The 22,577-nt window shown below is 45.7% G+C and overlaps 1 protein-coding gene across 1 annotated transcript in view; it reads right to left on the reverse strand.

Annotated features, from left to right (window-relative positions):
- PGM2 (phosphoglucomutase 2) overlaps positions 1-22,577 on the reverse strand; it is a 368,921-nt gene that overhangs the window by 89,294 nt on the left and 257,050 nt on the right. The window lies entirely within an intron of this gene.

Genomic DNA, 22,577 nt, shown 5'->3' on the forward strand with positions numbered 1-22,577 from the left:
TACCTATACACACGGTAATCCACCTGACCGTGCGGCCCAGCATTGCCTACTTCACTTGCCATAGCGCGGGGACACGCCATCTGAGAGTAACCAGGCGCTTTATAAAACTCCCTAATAATAGTAATAATAATAATAACAACAGGTCACACATCCTTGTGTGCCATGTACCCAACACTGCATGTAATATCTGTAAGTCACCCCTACAGCAAGCCTGACAGCAAGACCGAGGTGCTCGTGGTGGGAGGGAGTCATCTGTTTGGTCGTCGGCATGGTGGCCCTCATGCCTAGGCGAAGTTCCAACACCCTGTCAGGAGGCAAGGAACCTTGGAGTGTGGCTTGACACAGACCTGTCCTTTGGTCCCCAGATAGGCCGTGTGGTGGGTATCTGCTTCAGCGTCCTAAAAAGTCTGCGGAAAATTTTAGATCTCCTTCCGACGTCGGCCCGTAGGACGCTGGTGCATGCCCTCGTTACATCGCGCCTGGATTACAGCAATCTGCTGTACCTGGGAGCCACCAGTAAGGCAATAAATCGCCTCCAGGTGCTGCAGAATGCGGCAGCCCGCCTGATTCTAAAATTCCCCAAGAGATCTGCTTCTAAAGTAGCCCTTCAGACCCTTCACTGGCTCCCTGTGAGGAGTAGGGTCGAGTTTAAGGCCCTCTGCACCTGCCATCGCATCCTCACTGGGAAGGCACCAGTACCGCTTCAGAGTCTGGTCACCCGGTACGCACCCATGCGCGCCCTGCGCTCCTCCTATGGAGGCCTTCTAAAGGTCCCCAGGATAAGAAAGGCTCGCATGGGAGGCAGATCTTTCCGTTACCTGGCGGCGAAAAGCTGGAATGCCTTACCTCTGGACCTCCGTTTGGAGCCATCTGAACTTGGCTTCAGGAAGAAGCTTAAAACTTACCTATACACACGGTAATCCACCTGACCGTGCGGTCCAGCATTACCTACTTTACTTGCCATAGCGCGGGGACACGCCATCTGAGCGTAACCAGGCGCTTTATAAAACTCCCTAATAATAATAATAATAATAACAACAGGTCACACATCCTTGTGTGCCATGTACCCAACACTGCATTTGGTATCTGTAAGTCACCCCCACAACAAGCCTGACAGCCGTAAGGCAGGGTGCTGAATATTACAAGAAAGGGCATGCCAGCATGATCGGATGTGCCCCAGTGCTGGTCAGGCCTATTACGGCCAGTACAAGTGACCAGGGAAGCCATGTAAAGACATGTGCTGGACACTGGTGAAAACGAGTTCGGCAGCTATATGATGGCTTCATGGAAAATAGGGACATTTGGTATTAAACATCTTGTATTGGTAAACCCACACTGATGCCAGTGTTGGATTTACCAATACATTCACCCATAGAGCACCTTAGAGGTGTCCCCTAAAAACCTACCATCCTCTGGGGTGCTTGCTGACTGGTTTCTGCCAGCCTGCCACCCGAGACACCATTCTGACCTCCTCGAGTGAGAGCCTTTCCTTTCAGGAGACCCAGAATAAAGCCCTGTCCGGGAAGAGGGTGTAACACCCCCTCCCACAGGATGACCTGCTGATTAGCCTCCTGGGACAGGGTTATTCCCATTTTCCACAGAAGTGGTCATATAGAGGGTATAGTGACCTGGCACTAGAGAAGCAGATCCTGACGACTTAAGAAGAGAGAGGACACTGAAGAGCGGCAAAAGCCGAGAAGAGGCAGGTTACCTGGTACCAACCCTGCCGGCCTGTCTGCATCCTTCGTCAAAAACAGTGCGAAAGTCAACTCATCCTGTAGCTGTTGACTTCAGAAACTTGGGAGGACTGTCTAACTTCGAGAAAGACTCACGCCCTCTGGGGAACAGCAGACCTGTTTGGAAGAAACTCCAAAGGGGAAGACTGAGGCCTCTGGAACCGCCAAAACTTGACACCGAAGTCACTACTGCACCACCATAGTCAACAAGGTCCCCCAGCCCTCCAAAGCTCGAGCCCTTCATGGCTTCAGCCTTCCTGGACTCCCAGACGTCGCCTGCAGCCTCTGCACACAGGCCCCCTCTACCGAGACTGCTCTGGTAAGGAAAACCCAGATGCCTTCTGAACACATCTGCACACTACGCCCCTGGGACTTGGAGAAGAGGACCAAAGATCACATAAAGAGCCAGCTTCCTATACTATATTTTTCAAAACCTTTGCATTCCCCCCCCACCCCCAGGGATTTTCTGTTCATGCCTTCTAGTTTTTCCACCAGCGCCTCCACTTATAAATAGTAATAGAGTAATACAATGTTCCCCAGAAATAGTATCAAGAGAGCAGCCGACAGGAGTAAAACATTGCTACTTTGTCAAGCCCTTGAATTTTAGCTGCTCTTTCGATCTCAAAAAGGGTAATTTCTCATTTGGCAGTCCCCTTGGAAAACAGACTTATGAGCATTAAATGTACAAGATTCGAAGATATCCTCAACCGTCAAAGGAGACGGCTAGTGAAAGGATTATGCAAAAATTGAGGCATCCTGATATCCCCATAACTGCATTATAAATAGTTGGGTTAAACCCATATAGTCAATGGGACCTGGGTATGTAATTGGTATAAGCATAGGGGTCCCAGACTGGACATACAATTATTTAAGAGATTAACAAATATTTAAACAAAAAGAATTGAAACATTAATGAGTAAGTGCAGTGTTTTTATTTTCACTGCACTATTGTTACCTTTCAATGATAATTGATATGTATCAAAACTCCTGTATTACAAAATTCAAAATGCCCACAGTGGTAAGGGGGGGGTTGTGTGGGGGTACATAGAAAGAATTTGCAATAATTGTAAATCACTAGACATTAATTGCTAATATATACGTACATTCATAAATACAGTAAATAAGTGTCAAAATGGTCCACACAAACGAGGCCACACTGAAGAAAAACACAAATCACAATGTTTTCATAGCAAACATATTCCTAAAACGCTGAATGCATCTTGGTTTTGTTAGGAATTGATAATGTAGATAGCAGTCTACGTTTCGACCCAGAAGTTGTAGGATAGTTGATCTTTACTGCGCGGGTCTTCGTCAGGACGTGTGGGAAAGGGTAGGACAGGGGCTGATTCCTAAATTAAGAAGGGAAACTAATTATTCAAACCGGTCTCAATGGAGTCCTGTTAAAACGTAGCGGAAAACCGCTCTTTACATTAAATTATATACAATTGTTGTAGTTGAGAAACAGAGGAATATATATTGAGGGTGAGCCACATACTGTGCTCGGACAAACTGCATTCATCTCATTTACCTGATATGTCAGCAGGTCAGGGGGTATCAAAAAGGCGGCCAAACGTGTTCTGTAGACAATCTATATAATTAAGAGAGTCTAAATGAAATTCAAACCTGTAGGGTTGAGGAAACATTACAAATAGTAATCAATAATTGAAATAACCGGTAAACAGATTGTTACCTGTACAAACTGGAGAACGGATTGAGAATGGTCATTCAGCTGTCCGTATCTGTGAAACGGAAAACCGGGGGCCAGTCAATTATTTGGACACATTAAATAAATAATTAGCGCTTCTACATGTAGTTAACAAACAGCGTTTTCTGAGGCTTACCCGATCAATCAAGATTACGGGATTATTATGAAGAGTCAAAGCGTTCGTCCATCCTGGACTCAATCATTGGAGAATAGGCGTGAGCATTCAAGGCTCAAAGCGGAAAACACCGCTGTTGGTATCTGTGGGGTCATGAATCACAGAACGGTCACATATACGCACATTTATGCGGTATCCTATCGGAGGACAATACGCAGACAGGGTCTAATGCTGCTTACCCGATGTATCAGGATTTTAGATTTTCCGTGGGTTCAGGGCGGCGTCTGTGCGCGTCTCGTGTAACCAGGAAGGGCTGCCGCGAGAGCGATGGAAAACTTTGAAAGCTTGGTGGCTGAAAGTAAGGAAGGACTACACGCTGATGGTTGCTAGGAAACCTAAGCCTAACATAAGAATTTTTAAGTTGCCGTATTCATCGGTGGTTTTCAAAAAGGGGGGACATAAGTTCTCTGCATGATGTTAGATTGAGAATGCGCCAAATATACAAAATTATGATAAATGACGACAAAAGCGAGAGACTCCATGACTTGGACACGAAGAAACGAAGAAAGACTGCTGGACGGTGGTTGCTAGGTGACCCTTCCCGTCAGCCACAAATGATTCGATTGAAATATTGATAAAAAATTTTTGTATGTATCATGCGAAATATACAGAATGGTTCAATCATCCTTTTCCATACTGTGAGGTTGGATAAATGCACACGTAATGGATAGATGCTCAGAAAAGGTTTGTCAAACCCGAGCCTACATCAAAAACAATGTGGTCATGTTGGCGCGCGAACCTACCAAACAAGGCGGTCAAAGCGCATGTCCACTAAGTAATAGATGATTTTTTAACATGAAACCAGGAGATTCATCTCTCATGTATAAATTACAAAAATACACCACAATGGTTATGCAGCAAATTATTATCAAGAGTAATGATTTTCATTCAGATAGATCGCCATGAATGCGTGAACCTACCAACACGGTGGTTAAACGCACACCATATTTCCATCAAAACATATAAATTATCGGAAAATCAGAAATTCAGAGAACTGCCAATTGAGCAAAACTGCTCTCAGATTCATTTAGGCCATTGTGTATAGAATCAAAGAATTGAATCCATTTGATCTCCCTAACATTAAGGATAGGTTCTATGTTACCACCCCTGAGACCCAGTTTTACCTGTTCTAATACAATCCATTTTAGGCTTTCAGGGGGATGATTCTTTTTATTACAATGGTCTACAAGAGGCGCTCCCTGGACCTTACACCTCACGCGGCTACAGTGTTGTAGGAATCACACTTTTGCACGTTGTTGTGTCTGTCCCACGTAGATTAAATCACAAGGACACGTTATACAGTACACCACATTGGTGGAATTACAATTCGTATGTGATTTAAGGGGAACACGATATTGATTATGGGCAAATTCATTAGTTTGAATAGTCGATGGACAAGCCTTGCAGGAACCACATCGGTAGTGGCCCACAATGGGTGGGAGATTCCACATCGAAGTGATAGATGGTTCATCTTTAGCTTTGAGAAATGAGCATACCACGTGGTCCCAGATGTTCTTTGCCTTTTTAAAGGAATGAAGAGGTAGGCCATTGGTTTCAAGGTCATCGGAGATCAAATTCCAATATTTGTTAATGGTTTTCTTTATCAAGTTACTTTTAGTTGAATAAGTGGTTACACAAATGAGGCGTTGTTCATTCCTGTTAGATTGCTCATTGGGTTGCAGTAAGACTTCTCGGGGGTTAAACCAGGCCCTCTTTCTTGCTCTCTTAGTCAGACGCTTCGGATAACCACGTTCCATTAGTCGATTCATAAGTATTTCAGACTGTTCCATGTAGTCTTCTTTTTTGCTACAATTACGGCGTATTCGTAAAAATTGGCCGAAAGGCAGGTTGTCCCTAAGGCCTCTAGGGTGGTGACTAGAATATAAGAGTAGGGAGTTCCTCTCTGACGGCTTCCTGAACAGAGTAGTATGCAGGATCGCATCCTCTTCAAAAATGGTAAGATCCAAAAAATCTATGGATTTTCTGTCGAATCGAATAGTGAATTGAATGTCAGGTGACCTGCCATTAAGCCATACAAAAAAATTGTTGATTTCATTTTCAGTTCCTGTCCAAATTAAAAGGATATCATCGATATACCTCATCCACATGTGTATATTTGATCTGAATGGATTGACATCATTAAGTACGAAAGTATCTTCATACATGGACATAAAGATTATGGCCAGGTCCGGGGCAAAGGCCGCCCCCATCGCGACCCCCTTGATTTGAAGGTAGAAACAGTTCTGAAAGAGGAAAAAATTCCGCATCATGGCAATTTTAAGCAATAGGATGATGAAAGATGTAGGGACTCGAACGGGTGCCTCACGCTTATCGAGTGCACATGTCACCACCACCAAAGCTTCTTCTTGGGGTATGCTTGTGTAAAGTGACACAATGTCACATGTAGCCAAAAGTTCTTGTTGTGAGTCGAAAGGACGTCCGTCTATCATATTGATGGTGTGTGTTGTATCTTGTAGGTATGTAGCAGTCTGTTCGGCCAAAGGTTTTAGAAAAAAATCAATGTACCTACATAAGGGTTCCAATATTGAGCCACAACCAGATACTATTGGTCGTCCTGGGGGCTTGTGAAGATCCTTATGTACCTTCGGTAAGGTATAAATTGTGGGAATCCGTGTTTTTTTTTGGTTCAAGTACTGGAACTCATGTTCAGACAGAAAACCTTGTTCCATGCCTTCCTTAGTCACTTTGAGAATCTCAGCTGCTAAATCTCTAGAGGGGTCACCACCCAACTTTTTGTAACTGCTCCCATCACACAACTGCCTCATAATTTCTTTCGTGTAGTCATCCAAATCCTGGACAACAATGGCACCGCCCTTGTCCGCGGGTTTCACAACCACTTCTGTGTTATTTCTTAATGATGTTAAGGCATCATTAAGAAATAACACAGAAGTGTTAAGGCATCATTAAGAAATAACACAGAAGTGGTTGTGAAACCCGCGGACAAGGGCGGTGCCATTGTTGTCCAGGATTTGGATGACTACACGAAAGAAATTATGAGGCAGTTGTGTGATGGGAGCAGTTACAAAAAGTTGGGTGGTGACCCCTCTAGAGATTTAGCAGCTGAGATTCTCAAAGTGACTAAGGAAGGCATGGAACAAGGTTTTCTGTCTGAACATGAGTTCCAGTACTTGAACCAAAAAAAAACACGGATTCCGACAATTTATACCTTACCGAAGGTACATAAGGATCTTCACAAGCCCCCAGGACGACCAATAGTATCTGTCAGAGCCTGTCGGAGCGCCTGCATGACTGCGCTGTGTGGCAGGAACGATCGTCTTCACCTCTAGGTTGCAAAGACTACATTTCCCAGAAGCCTCGGCTGAGGCTACATCTGTCCGTGAGACACGCTTCCTGTTGCGTGTTATCCTGGTTCCTGCTCGTGAGTCCGAGAAGGAAGGTCGCGTCTTGCCGCCTTGCTGGGGGCTCGTCCTGGACGGTTGCAGCGGTTGTTCTGCAGTTCAGGTAGGAGCGGCCCCTCCCGCATCTTCATTGCCCGTCATTGAGCGGAGCGCTGTGGGTGTCCACGCGTTGCCGTTTCCTGGTGCGTGCAGTGCAAGAACTGCCGCGCCTTGTTCTTTGTTTATTGGATTGTTGTGGAAGAGCGGAGCGGAGTGGTAGGACGCCACACGCTGCCGTGTCTTCTTCCTTTTGTGTACTTTGTGGCCATACTCGTTTGCCATACCACGGACAGTTGGTGGTGCGCGGTGGCGGTCGCAGCTCCGCGTAGCCAGAGCAAGCGCTTGTGTTATTCTTTTGGACCTTTTGTCCCTTTTACAGGCGGAGCGCTGTGGCGGTCGCAGCTACGCGTTTCCGTGGGTTACATAGGCACGCATAATAGGTATTGTGGTCCTGGCGGAGCCTATGTGTTTGTGCCTACAACAAACATCGTGTATCGTTTACTTTGGACTCTCCTTTTGTCTGCTGTCAAAAGACTGCCTTGTGTTTTGAGTGTACTGTTCCAACGGAGCGGAATGCTGTGGTTCTTGCTCCCCACGCATTACCGTGTCCAGAAGGTTGGCATTATCACTGCTACAGGGTTCCTTTTCAGTTCTGTTTTTCCTTCATGGTGGTGACTTATACCCAGAATCCTTTTTCCTGCGTTCTTAGAATATGAATCAGGTATGAAAGGAAGAGTTCTGTTTGGGTCATGTGTGTATCAGTATTCGCTATAAGACTGAAGTTAACCTGTATATGTTCCCTATAGGTTTCAAGCCTGTCTCTCAAAAAAGGGGAATAGAGAAAACCCATAGAAAAGACCTGCCTTTTAACCCACAGGTATATAGCTTACGTAGTAGTACATTAGCTTTTGTGGTGTTGTACGATTGGTGGTCTTACCCCTGTATGTTCTGTCGTTTCAGGTACATCCCTTTCCCAGCTGTTCCCTTCCTTCCCTTCCCTGTTTATTATTTTACTTTTCCCCTCACCTAATGGCTCAAATCCTCTGTTGACAATATATCAGAGTGTTTGTGACGTTTGGAGGTGGGCTTTATACTCGTCGCCCGGATCCTGTGGAGCGTACCTGACAGTATCTGGTTGTGGCTCAATATTGGAACCCTTATAAAGGTACATTGATTTTTTTCTAAAACCTTTGGCCGAACAGACTGCTACATACCTACAAGATACAACACACACCATCAATATGATAGACGGACGCCCTTTCGACTCACAACAAGAACTTTTGGCTACATGTGACATTGTGTCACTTTACACAAGCATACCCCAAGAAAAAGCTTTGGTGGTGGTGACATGTGCACTTGATAAGCGTGAGGCACCCGTTCGAGTCCCTACATCTTTCATCATCCTAATGCTTAAAATTGCCATGATGCGGAATTTTTTCCTCTTTCAGAACTGTTTCTACCTTCAAATCAAGGGGGTCGCGATGGGGGCGGCCTTTGCCCCGGACCTGGCCATAATCTTTATGTCCATGTATGAAGATACTTTCGTACTTAATGATGTCAATCCATTCAGATCAAATATACACATGTGGATGAGGTATATCGATGATATCCTTTTAATTTGGACAGGAACTGAAAATGAAATCAACAATTTTTTTGTATGGCTTAATGGCAGGTCACCTGACATTCAATTCACTATTCGATTCGACAGAAAATCCATTGATTTTTTGGATCTTACCATTTTTGAAGAGGATGCGATCCTGCATACTACTCTGTTCAGGAAGCCGTCAGAGAGGAACTCCCTACTCTTATATTCTAGTCACCACCCTAGAGGCCTTAGGGACAACCTGCCTTTCGGCCAATTTTTACGAATCCGCCGTAATTGTAGCAAAAAAGAAGACTACATGGAACAGTCTGAAATACTTATGAATAGACTAATGGAACGTGGTTATCCGAAGCGTCTGACTAAGAGAGCAAGAAAGAGGGCCTGGTTTAACCCCCGAGAAGTCTTACTGCAACCCAATGAGCAATCTAACAGGAATGAACAACGCCTCATTTGTGTAACCACTTATTCAACTAAAAGTAACTTGATAAAGAAAACCATTAACAAATATTGGAATTTGATCTCCGATGACCTTGAAACCAATGGCCTACCTCTTCATTCCTTTAAAAAGGCAAAGAACATCCGGGACCACGTGGTAGGCTCATTTCTCAAAGCTAAAGATGAACCATCTATCACTTTGATGTGGAATCTCCCACCCATTGTGGGCCACTACCGATGTGGTTCCTGTGTCACAACTTAGGCGTTTAGGAGGGAACTACAAGTCCCAGAATGCCTGGTGGTAGTCTGTTTTCCCTTTCCTCTCTTCTGTGCGTTTCCTCCCCTATACCTATGCCTGAGTGGAAGCCCTCGGTGCTTGTCACCTGAGCTAGCTACTTTCTGGACCCTGGATCGTGCTTCGTGTTAGACGATCAGGATTTGTTGACTGCTGTGTTACCGCTTTTGCAGCCGCGCTGTGTCCCTCTGTTAACCCTGTGAAGAGCGCGCTGGACAAACAGATTGTAGGGCGAGTGGATGAAGTGAATCCAGCTCCCCTTCGTGCCTCGCTTGTTTTTCATGTGTTGTTTTGTTTTTATTGACACTAGCTAGTGTAAGACTAGCGTGGGAAAGACCTTTGCGTTTATTTTTACTCGCTACTTCCTGGTTGAGGATTCTGGGGTTACATTGAGCTATGGAATAGCTCGGACAGGATTGCCTTTCCATTACCTCAACTACGGTCTTGGGATTGGACGAGTCAAGTTCACGAAGAACTCACTGCGCTTCAGATAAGTAGCGTTTCTACCGACTTTTGGTATTCCACAGAGACTCTGTTGATCTTTTTTCTGTCTAGGGTTCATGGGCAGTTCCCTACTATTTTTTGTTACTTTATTTTTTCCTACTTTTGCCCTGATGAGTGGAATGCTTGCTGGAGCTTTAACATGTAAGCATATTAGATAACCAGTTAAATAATAAGTAGAGAGGCATTGCTTATAGGCCAGAGAGTGATTCCTGTGTGTTTGTGTCTCCTAACAGGAACCTGTACCCCGACGTAGGCGAGGTGTATCTCCTATTGTCGAGCCCTGTGGATGGTTTATGGCTGCCAGCCTTTTTCTATTTTATTTCTCCATTTTTCCCCTTCCCTGGACGGTGTCCTCTCAGGTGCAGTTCCGTTAAGACTCACCTGGGTTACACATCCAGAGAGGAGAGAAACTAACTTCACATCGCTCCCGCTGTATCTGAACAAACCAGGTTAGTCAATCTGCATATTCTGACATCCTGCAAGGCATGTCCATCGACTATTCAAACTAATGAATTTGCCCATAATCAATATCGTGTTCCCCTTAAATCACATACGAATTGTAATTCCACCAATGTGGTGTACTGTATAACGTGTCCTTGTGATTTAATCTACGTGGGACAGACACAACAACGTGCAAAAGTGCGATTCCTACAACACTGTAGCTGCGTGAGGTGTAAGGTCCAGGGAGCGCCTCTTGTAGACCATTGTAATAAAAAGAATCATCCCCCTGAAAGCCTAAAATGGATTGTATTAGAACAGGTAAAACTGGGTCTCAGGGGTGGTAACATAGAACCTATCCTTAATGTTAGGGAGATCAAATGGATTCAATTCTTTGATTCTATACACAATGGCCTAAATGAATCTGAGAGCAGTTTTGCTCAATTGGCAGTTCTCTGAATTTCTGATTTTCCAATACTTTATATGTTTTGATGGAAATATGGTGTGCGTTTAACCACCGTGTTGGTAGGTTCACGCATTCATGGCGATCTATCTGAATGAAAATCATTACTCTTGATAATAATTTGCGGCATAACCATTGTGGTGTATTTTTGTAATTTATACATGTGAGAGATGAATCTCCTAGTTTCATGTTTAAAAATCATCTATTACTTAGTGGACATGCGCTTTGACCGCCTTGTTTGGTAGGTTCACGCGCCAACATGACCACATTGTTTTTGATGTAGGCTCGGGTTTGACAAACCTTTACTGAGCATCTATCCATTACGTGTGCATTTATCCAACCTCACAGTATGGAAAAGGATGATTGAACCATTCTGTATATTTCGCATGATACATACAAATTTTTTTTATCAATATTTCAATCGAATAATTTGTGGCTGACGGGAAGGGTCACCTAGCAACCACCGTCCAGCAGTCTTTCTTCGTGTCCAAGTCATGGAGTCTCTCGCTTTTGTCGTCATTTATCATAATTTTGTATATTTGGCGCATTCTCAATCTAACATCATGCAGAGAACTTATGTCCCCCCTTTTTGAAAACCATCGATGAATACGCCAACTTAAAAATTCTTATGTTAGGCTTAGGTTTCCTAGCAACCATCAGCGTGTAGTCCTTCCTTAATTTCAGCCACCAAGCTTTCAAAGTTTTCCATCGCACTCGCGGCAGCACTTCCTGGTTACAGGAGACGCACACAGACGCCGCCCTGAACCCACGGAAAATCTAAAATCCTGATACATCGGGTAAGCTGCATTAGACCCTGTCTGTGTATTGTCCTCCGATAGGATACCGCATAAATGTGCGTATATGTGACCGTTCTGTGATTCTTGACCCCACAGATACCAACAGCGTTTTTTTCCGCTTTGAGCCTTGAATGCTCACGCCTATTCTCCAATGATTGAGTCCAGGATGGACGAACGCTTTGACTCTTCATAATAATCCCGTAATCTTGATTGATCGGGTAAGCCTCAGAAAACGCTGTTTGTTAACTACATGTAGAAGCGCTAATTATTTATTTAATGTGTCCAAATAATTGACTGGCCCCCGGTTTTCCGTTTCACAGATACGGACAGCTGAATGACCATTCTCAATCCGTTCTCCAGTTTGTACAGGTAACAATCTGTTTACCGGTTATTTCAATTATTGATTACTATTTGTAATGTTTCCTCAACCCTACGGGTTTGAATTTCATTTAGACTCTCTTAATTATATAGATTGTCTACGGAACACGTTTGGCCGCCTTTTTGATACCCCCTGACCTGCTGAAATATCAGGTAAATGAGATGAATGCAGTTTGTCCGAGCACAGTATGTGGCTCACCCTCAATATATATTCCTCTGTTTCTCAACTACAACAATTGTATATAATTTAATGTAACGAGCGGTTTTCCGCTACGTTTTAACGGGACTCCATTGACACCGGTTTGAATAATTAGTTTCCCTTCTTAATTTAGGAATCAGCCCCTGTCCAACCCTTTCCCACACGTCCTGACGAAGACCCGCGCAGTAAGGATCAACTATCATACAACTTCTGGGTCGAAACATAGACTGCTATCTACATTATCAATTCCTAACAAAACCAAGATGCATTCAGCGTTTTAGGAATATGTTTGCTATGAAAACATTGTGATTTGTGTTTTTCTTCAGTGTGGCCTCCTTTGTGTGGACCATTTTGACACTTATTTACTGTATTTATGAATGTACGTATATATTAGCAATTAATGTCTAGTGATTTACAATTATTGCAAATTCTTTCTATGTACCCCCACACAACCCCCCCCTTCCCACTGTGGGCATTTTGAGTTTTGTAATACAGGAGTTTTGATACATATCAATTATCATTGAAAGGTAACAATAGTGCAGTGAAAATAAAAACACTGCACTTACTCATTAATGTTTCAATTCTTTTTGTTTAAATATTTGTTAATCTCTTAAATAATTGTATGTCCAGTCTGGGACCCCTATGCTTATACCATCCCCATAACTGCAAGCAGCTAATGTGATTACATTCAACATTTGCAGCACTGAGTTGAAACCTCAGCTATAAAAACAGGTATTGAAATGGAATGTCCACTTTCTAACTCTTTTTTAAATGCCCAGAGGCAGGCCTGCCTCCTTAGAGAAACCCCACAAATATCACCCCGCAATCACCACCTGACAAACACAAGGTTATGCCTAGCCAGGGCCATGTTGAACAATGACATTCAAATGTGCAGAGGTCGGTATACTTCTCTTAACCAGGTTTTCTGGTTTAGCTAAAAGTGGTAGTTATGTTGTATATATGGGGTGGAAGTAGTAGGACAAGTGGCATGCAAAGTTAACGCACATTTTCTCAAAACTACTGAAGATGTGAACCCTCTCAGCATTAAATACAGGATAGTGGAGTGATTGGCCAGCAACGATTGCCAAGGAGTGGCCCCAGATATTACAGCAAAATATTTAAATTGTATGAATGTTATAACTACTGGGATACCCGCACCTGTAAGAATTGGTTTACATATGAAGCTACCTCTCAGAGCTACAAACTTGTAGGATTACCTCCCAAAAAGTCTCAGAGTGCTGTAATCCTTAGATGTTGGGTGTTTATACAGATATATTAGAGATGCTAAACCTAAATTCAAATTGCAATGACATAATTACAAAGGAAGTTCCAGGAAAGCTTTGGTCTCAAAGTAGACCACTTCTTTCTACAGGAATTCTTAATAAAAGACTAGACAAGTCCTCATGCTACAGTGGACGGGCAGTACTGAGCAGAAGCTATATTCAATAGCCGCATTATCTGAACACATCTCTTTTCTCGCGAATGGACTATACCTTTGGGAATTGCAAGAGTTATCTACCTCTGAAGAAATTCCACTGTTAGGACGAATGTCCACTGCACAACTTGAGAAAGTTGTGTCATCCTGCTCAGTTCAGATTTTCTGGTAAGCCCTTTGTCTTTTTTTTGTTTACAGTGGACTCAACAATCATGTGCGTCCAATCGATGTGTTTTATCTTTTTTTATTTATTATAGACTTTAATATAGCGCAAATGTAAGGAAATGTCTCTTTTTGTTTTGTCACGCCCAAGCTTTTCAACTGATGCTGCTGGTTTTCCGACTCGGTAAGTGCACAGAGGTCTACTAACCAGACCTCAGTGCCAGAGTCAGTGCCCTGACCCTAAAGTGTATGCCAAATCTGTAGTACACAATAGGAAATGGTTAGCTTACCTGCAAGTCCCTAGTAAATGATACCCTGGGAGCCAGGTCATGTAAGCTAGAGGGGTATCCCAGGCCTGCAGCACTGACTGTGCCTCCCTGGAGGTCCCCTAAGTAAAACGAGTCTCCCAGTCTGCCACTGCAGACTGGTAAAGCAGTCGTGTGGTGCTAGCCCGATTTTGCCATTGAAAGCAATGACAAAGCTATCACTTCACCTGCACATGTGTGTAAGTCACCGCTCTAGCAGGCCTCCCAATTCCTAAATAAAGGGTACAACGTATAACGCATGCAATATGTACTTTGCATGTCTTGACAGTAAACGTTCAAAACTGCAGTTGTTACTATGGAAAGACTTGGTCGCCCAATTGGTGAGTACAGGGTTAAACATAGACCCCTCAGCTGTGCTAACTCTTGAACGGTGTGACCAAAGTAGGCATTGTAAGGTATCAAGTAACTTGTTAGATTAAGCCCAACCTGTATCCCAAGTTGGAAGTAATGCAACTTGCTGCAGTGTGTAGCTTTAGCAAAGCTGCCACTTTGTTGCCCTTAAAACTCCTGTGTCTTACCGGGCACAAATGGAGCCTGCTCCATTAGACAGCTTTCTGCCATTCTGGAGAAGCATGGCAATGACTCTCAGGAAGGAGCACAATGAGGGATTGCAGTCCAGGGAGGGGTCACCTCCTTCCTGTTGGAAGCCACTTCAGTATAAACCCCGCCCAGCCCCAAAACAAGAAGTCTGGTTTACTGGGGATCTCAGACAACTAAAACAGACCATGAGAAAGTTGGAGAAAAAATGGAGAGCTACACACAAGGCAGATGATAAGGAGGACTTTATGAGGTCGTTCAAAAACTACCATAAAGCAATCCGTGCTGCTAGGAAACAACATATAGCAGTTCAATTATCAGCTGCGGGCTCTAACGCAAAAACCCTGTATAATATTCTACAGATGTTCACCAAGCCCACTGCCTGTGACACTGAGGGGATCGAATCCCAAGAACTCTGTGATAATATTTCACAGTTTTTTGTCAGGAAAATCGACGCCATATATAACAAAATACTTGCGTCAAACTCCACCTCTAACAATCCAGTCGCAACTGACTGTGGAGTCCAGCTGCACACTATGACCACAGATAATGAGGCTAAGAAGCTTGCCGCTTTCCCACCCATCTCTACTGAAGAGCTGACTGCTCTTGTCATGCAAACAAAGAGTGGGTGCCCGACAGACATCATCCCAGCACGTATTATGCCACTTCTGCTGGATGATCTGGGGGCTGGAATGCGACATATAGTCAATTTATCTTTGTGTACGGGGGAAGTCCCTTTAGCCTGGAAGCAGGCTCATGTGAGACCCCTACGTAAAAACAATTCAATCCCCTGGTCGGATTTGACAAATCTGAGACCGATCTCTCTTCTCCATTTTATAGGGAAGCTCGCTGAGAGATATGTGAATCAGCATTTGTCAAAATTTATTGAACATATGGGTGGACTCGACCCCTCTCAGTCGGGTTTTAGGCCCAGGCACAGTACTGAGACCGCCTTGCTGTCCGTCGCTGACAATCTTCAGATGCTACAGGACAAGGGCTACTCCGTTGTCCTGGTGCTTCTGGATTTGTCGGCGGCGTTCGACACTGTGTCACATGACATCATGACCTCCAGACTAGTTGACATCGGTCTGGAAGGCAAGGCTCTGGCCTGGCTAAGGAGCTTTTTCTGTAAACGCACCCAGAGAGTCATCTTGGGACCATACCAATCAGAGGTGGTGGCGATCTCAAAGGGGGTGCCACAGGGCTCGTGTCTGAGCCCTACGTTATTTAATATCTACGTGGCGCCCCTAGCTAACATCATGAGATCCCACGGGTTCATTCCAGTATCATACGCAGATGATACCCAACTCCTCTTCCCTTTTAAAATCATGACTCCCGAGGTGCGTGACTCCTTCGCCCGGGGGATGAAGGAGGTGGCACGCTGGATGGCAGCCAACTTCCTGCAGTGCAACGTCTCCAAGACCGAGGTTATGCTCTTCGGAGAGGCCAAACGTTTATGGACCCCGGACTGGTGGCCTCAAGATCTTGGCCCCGTCCCTGAGCCCAAAACGGTGGTAAAAGATCTGGGAGTGAAACTGGATCATGAGCTCACCCTAACACAACAAACTAATCAAGTGGTGGGTTCATGTTTTCATGTCATTGGTCTTCTCAGAAGAGTATTCCCTCTGTTACCGGATTTCACCAGGAGAACGTTGGTCCAGTCACTAGTGTTAAGTAGGCTGGACTACTGCAATGGTTTGTTGCTGGCTGCCAATGAGGGTATCCTGGCGAGATTGCAGGTTGTGCAAAACACTGCTTCACGACTAGTTTTAAACATCCCGCCTCGTACTCCCTCAAAACCATTGTTGGCCAAACTGCACTGGCTCCCAGTAAGGCAGAGGGTGATGTTTAAGATCTGTTGTGTCATCCACAAATGCCTTATTGGAAAGGGTCCTGGCTACCTTACTGAAAAATGTATCCCTTATGTCCCATCAAGATCCTTGAGATCAGGAGCTCAGGAATTGCTATGTGTTCCTAGGGCCATGAAGGCTAGAAAGGGGGGTAGGGCCCTATCTGTAGCTGGCCCTAAGTTGTGGAACCAACTCCCGAAGGAAATCAGAGTATGCAGGGAACATTTCCCTTTTAGGAGGAAACTCAAAACGTTCCTTTTTAATTACTAGTTGGTTTAGGGCTTTGAATTAAATTATGATGAGTTGCTGTTCTTTAGTTGCTGCCAAAGGCGCGGAGATACTCCTCCGGGAGTCGATTCACAGCGCCATACAAACATGCAAATAAATAAATAAATAAGTGTTAGCCCCAAAAGGCAGGCTTCAAAGGTGGATCCGCATTTGAAGGGAGGATATGTAACACCAGGGGAGGGCTGGACCATTTTTGAGATAGACAGGCTGTCACAGGAGGCAGGGAGGGAAAACCACTTGCCAAATTGGCTTCCCCAGGGGAATGTAGCCCTGAGGTAGCCACACCCCGGTGGTGGGATGGGGAGGTCTGAACACAGAGAGAGGAGTTTCACCATCTTGGGAGAGGGCAGACAGGTGCATCGTGGGATAGCGAGATGCCTCACTCCACAGGAAGTAGTCACCAGGTGGGGAGGGGATCCCGGTAGCCCATTGGCAATCACCCGCATTTTGCCCTGTGGGCAATTTCCGAGCATAAAGGGGGCACTCCTGGTACCCAGACCTTAGATCTTGACCAACGTGGAAGAAGGACTGAAGGAGGACTGCCCTGCTGCACTGATGAGGACAGCACCTGTTGCACCTGGTGGCTAGCATAGAAAAGAGGGTGCCTGCTGTGACCTGCTAGAGCAGATACTGTCTCCAGAGGCCAGTCAAGCAGGAAACTCCAAGAGCCAGCTGACTGGCCTCCTGGTTGCAGCACGGAGAAACAACAGCTGCAGAAGCCAGCTGGGGCAAGTAGGCAGCTGAAAGTCTTCAAGCCACTGCCACCGCTGCCATGCAGCAACGAGGACTAAGACCCGACGCACAGAGTTGGACCCAAGTTCGCTGAGCCTAGGAGTGCTGTAGGAGACTTCCTGGGACCCTCCGAAGGATTGGCTTGTGACCGCGACAACAGGCGACTAGTAGTCTAGTGGCAGCTGGACTTCGGCCAGACCGTACAGGACTTTGTGGGACGGCAACCCTATAAACAGGACCTTCTCACCATCATCGCGGGCCAAGGAATCCCTGCATGAATTCGCACACTGACCTCATCGCATCCACAGCATCCTTGGAACATCTTCATCATCCTTCATACCTTGCATCAGGACCACGCCATGGGAATCCATTGTAATGTGGTTAAAGTGCCTCGAACGGCTAAAAAACTGCTTCTTTTGTGGAGGTAACTGTGCTCGAGGACCTGGCTGGTCCCCCTGACTAGCTCGCTACCAGAGTACGTTGCCCCAGGTACTACTAACTGCCTGCAGTGACACTTAAGTAGGTTTGCCTTGAATACGTTTCTATGTCTAATGTGTTGCTTTTGCCATGGCTTGTTTGTGGTTAAGTGAAATTGCTTTGATTATTGCTTGAAAATTTATATCTCAGGTACCCTCCAGTAATCTTTTTTGTTTTAGTGTCTTAATTCTTATAGAAATACAGTCTATTGTTATAAATTGGCGTTGTGTCCATTTCTTCTGCAAGTCTTTTCGTGTGGTTTAAATGCTTAACACTTGCCACTCAGTGCAAGCCTTGCCACTCAGTGCCACAGCTACCCAGGGTTGAACTGAGGGTTTGACAGACTAAACCCAAGGGTCCTAAAGGGGTTGGTAAGTGCATTACCCAGTAATGTTGCACAACCACACTATAGAATATGTCCCATTTCCTCACATTGGTGCCTATTGGTGGGACCCAGAAGTTGCGTTTAACAGTACCATTCAGTTGTTGAAGTTAAGACCTCTGAGAATTCGCATAGGTAGAGAAAAGATTCTTGCGCCCCAAAAGTAATTTCTGCGAACATTAATGAACTCCGGAGTACTGTCCCTAAAGAATTGCAAAAACTTTGCCAAGTAGTAGAGAAGAGTTTGAAAAAATGTGGTAAAGTTTCCCACTGTAGTGCTTTGAAAAAAAGCCAGAAGCCATTTTTCCACAAAAGAGGCATGGAGCTCGATTTGGCAAATCTGTCCTCATGCAAGATCTTAGGACATTTTGTGCAGAGAGGAAGAGCATCATGGGAACTAAAGGCAAGAAACCTGCTTTGATTACATCCCTAATAGTCTGGGAGGAGGCTCACATGGTACTGTCATGCTTGAGGAAGAAATTGTCCCAAGGTAGTGGAGATGAAGAGGAGTTGGAGGATAATCACAACCTGTTGAGTGGAGCCAGTGGGACAGGTAGAAACCTAACCGCCCTTGGAGGGCCCAGGAGGGTCTCCAGGGTCCACAGCCTGGCTAACTCTGAACACAGCCAGAGATCCATGAGGAGAGCATGGACTTGGAGGATAGGGCCGTAGCTCTGGCTGAGAGAAGCCTAGCCTAGAGGAAAGGAGGGCCAGGCTAGGCTTGAAGCCCAGAGGAGATGGTGACTGTAGATCTGGAAGTGCTCATGGGGTGCCCCCAGTTTAAAGGTGTCCAAAGGGGATGTGCCTAGTTATGTTAATGGGGATGACATTGAAGAGTGGCTGGCCATCTTAGAGAGCTCTCAAAATGAGGAAGGTAGAGGCACAATACTGGGACACAGATCTGTGGGACTTAGTACCAGAGGTTGGTAACCTACTCACACGGGAGGAGGCAGCTGAATTCTACACCCACATGAAGGCAGTCCTTGTTGAGCTTTTTGGGTTAACTCCTGAAGAGTATAGGCTGGAGCTTACATCCCTTCAGAAAGGTACCACACAAACATGGGGAGACGTTCTGACACCTCAGTTAAGGCACTAGTTGGGTGGAGTAAAGACAACACAGTGGATACATTTGAAGGGCTCTACAATCTGGTTAAGGAGCACATTTTAACAATTTGTCATTCGATTTGCATCAGCATCTGGTGGATACTAAGCTGTCTAGCCAGAGGGAACTGGGCAAGATAGCTAATAAGTGGTGGGATAGCTAAGAACCAGGGCCCCTAAAACGCTCCCTGGTGGTGACCAGAAGGTAAGTTGTCAGGTCCCCTCCCAGGGGAAAGAGGAGAGGAAAGTATCAAAAGAAATATAGCCCCAAAAAGTCCCCAAAAAGTAGCCCAAGATGGGAGTCATGTGCCACATCCCATTCAAAGGGAGGTTTTCCTTAGAGATACCAAGGGGTACAATAAGGTCATCTTAGTGTCCCTTGGGTGGGGAGAAGACTGAGCCTTTGGCCCACAGGCCTCCTAGCATGGAGAAGTATAGGCAGTGGGCACAAATCAATGGTGTAGAGGTGAAGGCTCTGAGGGATACAGGTGCCAGTATAACCATGGTTATGGATAAACAGATATACCTGGAGCATAACTTACCTGAGGAGGTGCACAAGATTGTCAACGCTGACAATGTCACTAAGTCACACCTTATGGGTGTGGTTGACTTTGAGTGGGGAGGAGTTGCTAGCCCAAAGAACAAAGCCGTGTCCCCTGCTATCCCAGCAGAGTATTTGATGGGCAATAACTTAGAAACTTCTGCTTGGGCAGACGTTTAGAGGAGGACCCATGCAGCAATGCTGGGTCTCCCTGAATGGGTGTGTGTCGCAACCAGAACACAGAAGGCTCTGGGATCCTGGAGCCTGAAACTATGGAGCAGGTGCCTAAAGTCAAGAGGAGTGGCAGGAAGGTTGGCAGCCCAGCCTCCAAAAGGTCCAAAGGCCCAGAAAGAGCCCAACACTTAGGTGGAAGGCCGATTGCCTGAATAACTGGCTCCTGGAACCTTGCCTGATTTGGCAGAGCTCTAAAGATCAGGGGGGTCCCCTAGAGAGGACCCGAGCAATGGACAAATGGCCTGTCCCCCTCTAGAAGACCTGTGACAGTTAGCTAGATATCTGAGAGGTCAAGGAGTTTTGCCACGCTTGCATGACCTGCCAAGTCAGTGGCAAGGCAGAAGGCAAGTCAAAGGCTCCCCTTATACCACCACCAGTGGTGGAGACATCATTGGAGAGGGTGAGGATAGATGTGTTGGTCCCTTAGACCCACCGACAACTTCAGGGAACAGGTTCATCCTAGTGGCAATGGGCCATGCCACTAGATATCCTGAGACCATTCACTGCCCCTGCAGTGAATGGCTAGAGACCTCTTTGGGATCTTCACCAGGGTTGGGTTTCCTAATGAGGTTATCTCAGTTTGGGGCATGCATTTCATTCCACCTATCTGAAGGCAATGTGGGAGGAATATAGGGTGACTTACGTCACCCCCCCATATCATCCCCAGGGTAATGGTTTAGTTGAGAGATTCAACAAACAATAAAAGGCATGATCATGACTTCAGTCCCTTTGAGCTTCTCTTTTGACAGCCTGTGAGAGGTCCACTCAGCTTGGTTAAGGAAGGATTGGAAAGCCCCCCTCAAAGAACCTAAGCAGGACATAGTGGACTATGTACTTGGCCTTCGCACCAGAAGGGTTGAGTATATGCAGAAGGCAAACAAGAATGTGGTGGTGAGCCAGGAACTGGTCATGCACTGGTATAACTAAATGTCCTCTTGGTGTGGGTCTTAGAGCCTATAGAACCCAGGGCCTTACAGGACAAGTGAACTGACTGTGCCCCATCCTAGAGAAGAAGGGGGAAGTCACCTACTTGGTAGACTTGGGTACTTCCAGAAACCCTCACAGTGTGATCCATGTAAAAAGGTTCAAGCTAAATCACGAGATGGCAGACATCACCATGTTGATGGAAACAGATGGAGTCGAGGAAGAAGAAAGGGACCTTTTCCCAGACCTCCTATTTGCCAATGCCCAAGATGGAACTGTGGAGGGAGTGATTCTCTTCCCCACACTGATAGACCAGCAACAAAGGAACTGCTATTATTTACGGAAGCAGTTTGCTGGACTGTTCTCTCTTACTCCAGGTCTGACAACACGGTGTACCCATGATGTGGACACCGGCAACAGCTTGCAAGTCAAGAGTAAAATGTACAGATTGTCTGACCAGGTTAAGGCCAGCATCAAGGCTGAGGTTGCCAAGATGTTGGAACTAGGAGTGATTGAGCCTTCCAGCAGTCCATGGGTGCCCAAACCTAACCTCAAGAGGGGAAAACCTGAGCCGAGGTTCTGTGTGGACTACAGGGGCCTAAATGCCGTCACCAAGATGGATTCCCACCCCATTTCAAGAGCTAATGAGCTAATTGACATGTTGGGGAAAGCTAAGTATCCGAGCACCTTTGACGTGACATCAGGTTATTGGCAGGTTTCCCTCACTCCAGGAGCCAAGGAGAGGTCTGCTTTCTCCACACCTGAGGGCCACCTTCAATTTAAAGTGCTGCTCTTTGGGTTGAAGAATGCCATTTTCACCTTCCATAGGTAGGGGAATGGTGTACTATCAAGATTGGAGTCCGTCAGTGCAGCTTAGCTTGATGCTATCACTGTATTTCGCTCCACATGGGAGAATCACCTGGTTCACCTCAAGTAAGTGCTTCAGGCCTTGCAGCAGGCAGGCCTGACTATCAAGGCAACTAAATGCCAAATAGGGCAGGACTGTTGTGTGTACGTGGGCAACTAAGTTGGTGGAGGCCATGTACAACCTCTCCAGCCCAGGAGTCAGACCATCCTGGCTTGGGAGCCTCGCAAGACCCAGGTCAGAGCCTTCTTAAGCCTGACTGGATACTCTAGGAGATTCGTGAAGGGTTTTTGGACCATAGAGGCATCATTAACTGGCTTGACCTCCAAGAAGCAGCATGAAGCGTTATCTGGACTGAGCAGTGGCAAAAGGTTTTTGACACTCTCGAGAAAGCACTGCACTCAGCACCTATCTTGAAGGCCCCGACTTCAGTAAATATTTTATTGTCCAGAAAGATGCCAATGAACATGGGTTAGGTGCAGTATCGCCAAAAGTAAATAACTTGGGCCGAGATCTGACAGTTGCCTTCATCAGCAGGCAACTCCTTCATAGGGAGCAGCATTGGAATACCTTTGA

The sequence above is a fragment of the Lissotriton helveticus genome, chromosome 2_2 (assembly GCF_964261635.1).
Source record: "Lissotriton helveticus chromosome 2_2, aLisHel1.1, whole genome shotgun sequence".
NCBI lineage: Eukaryota > Metazoa > Chordata > Amphibia > Caudata > Salamandridae > Lissotriton > Lissotriton helveticus.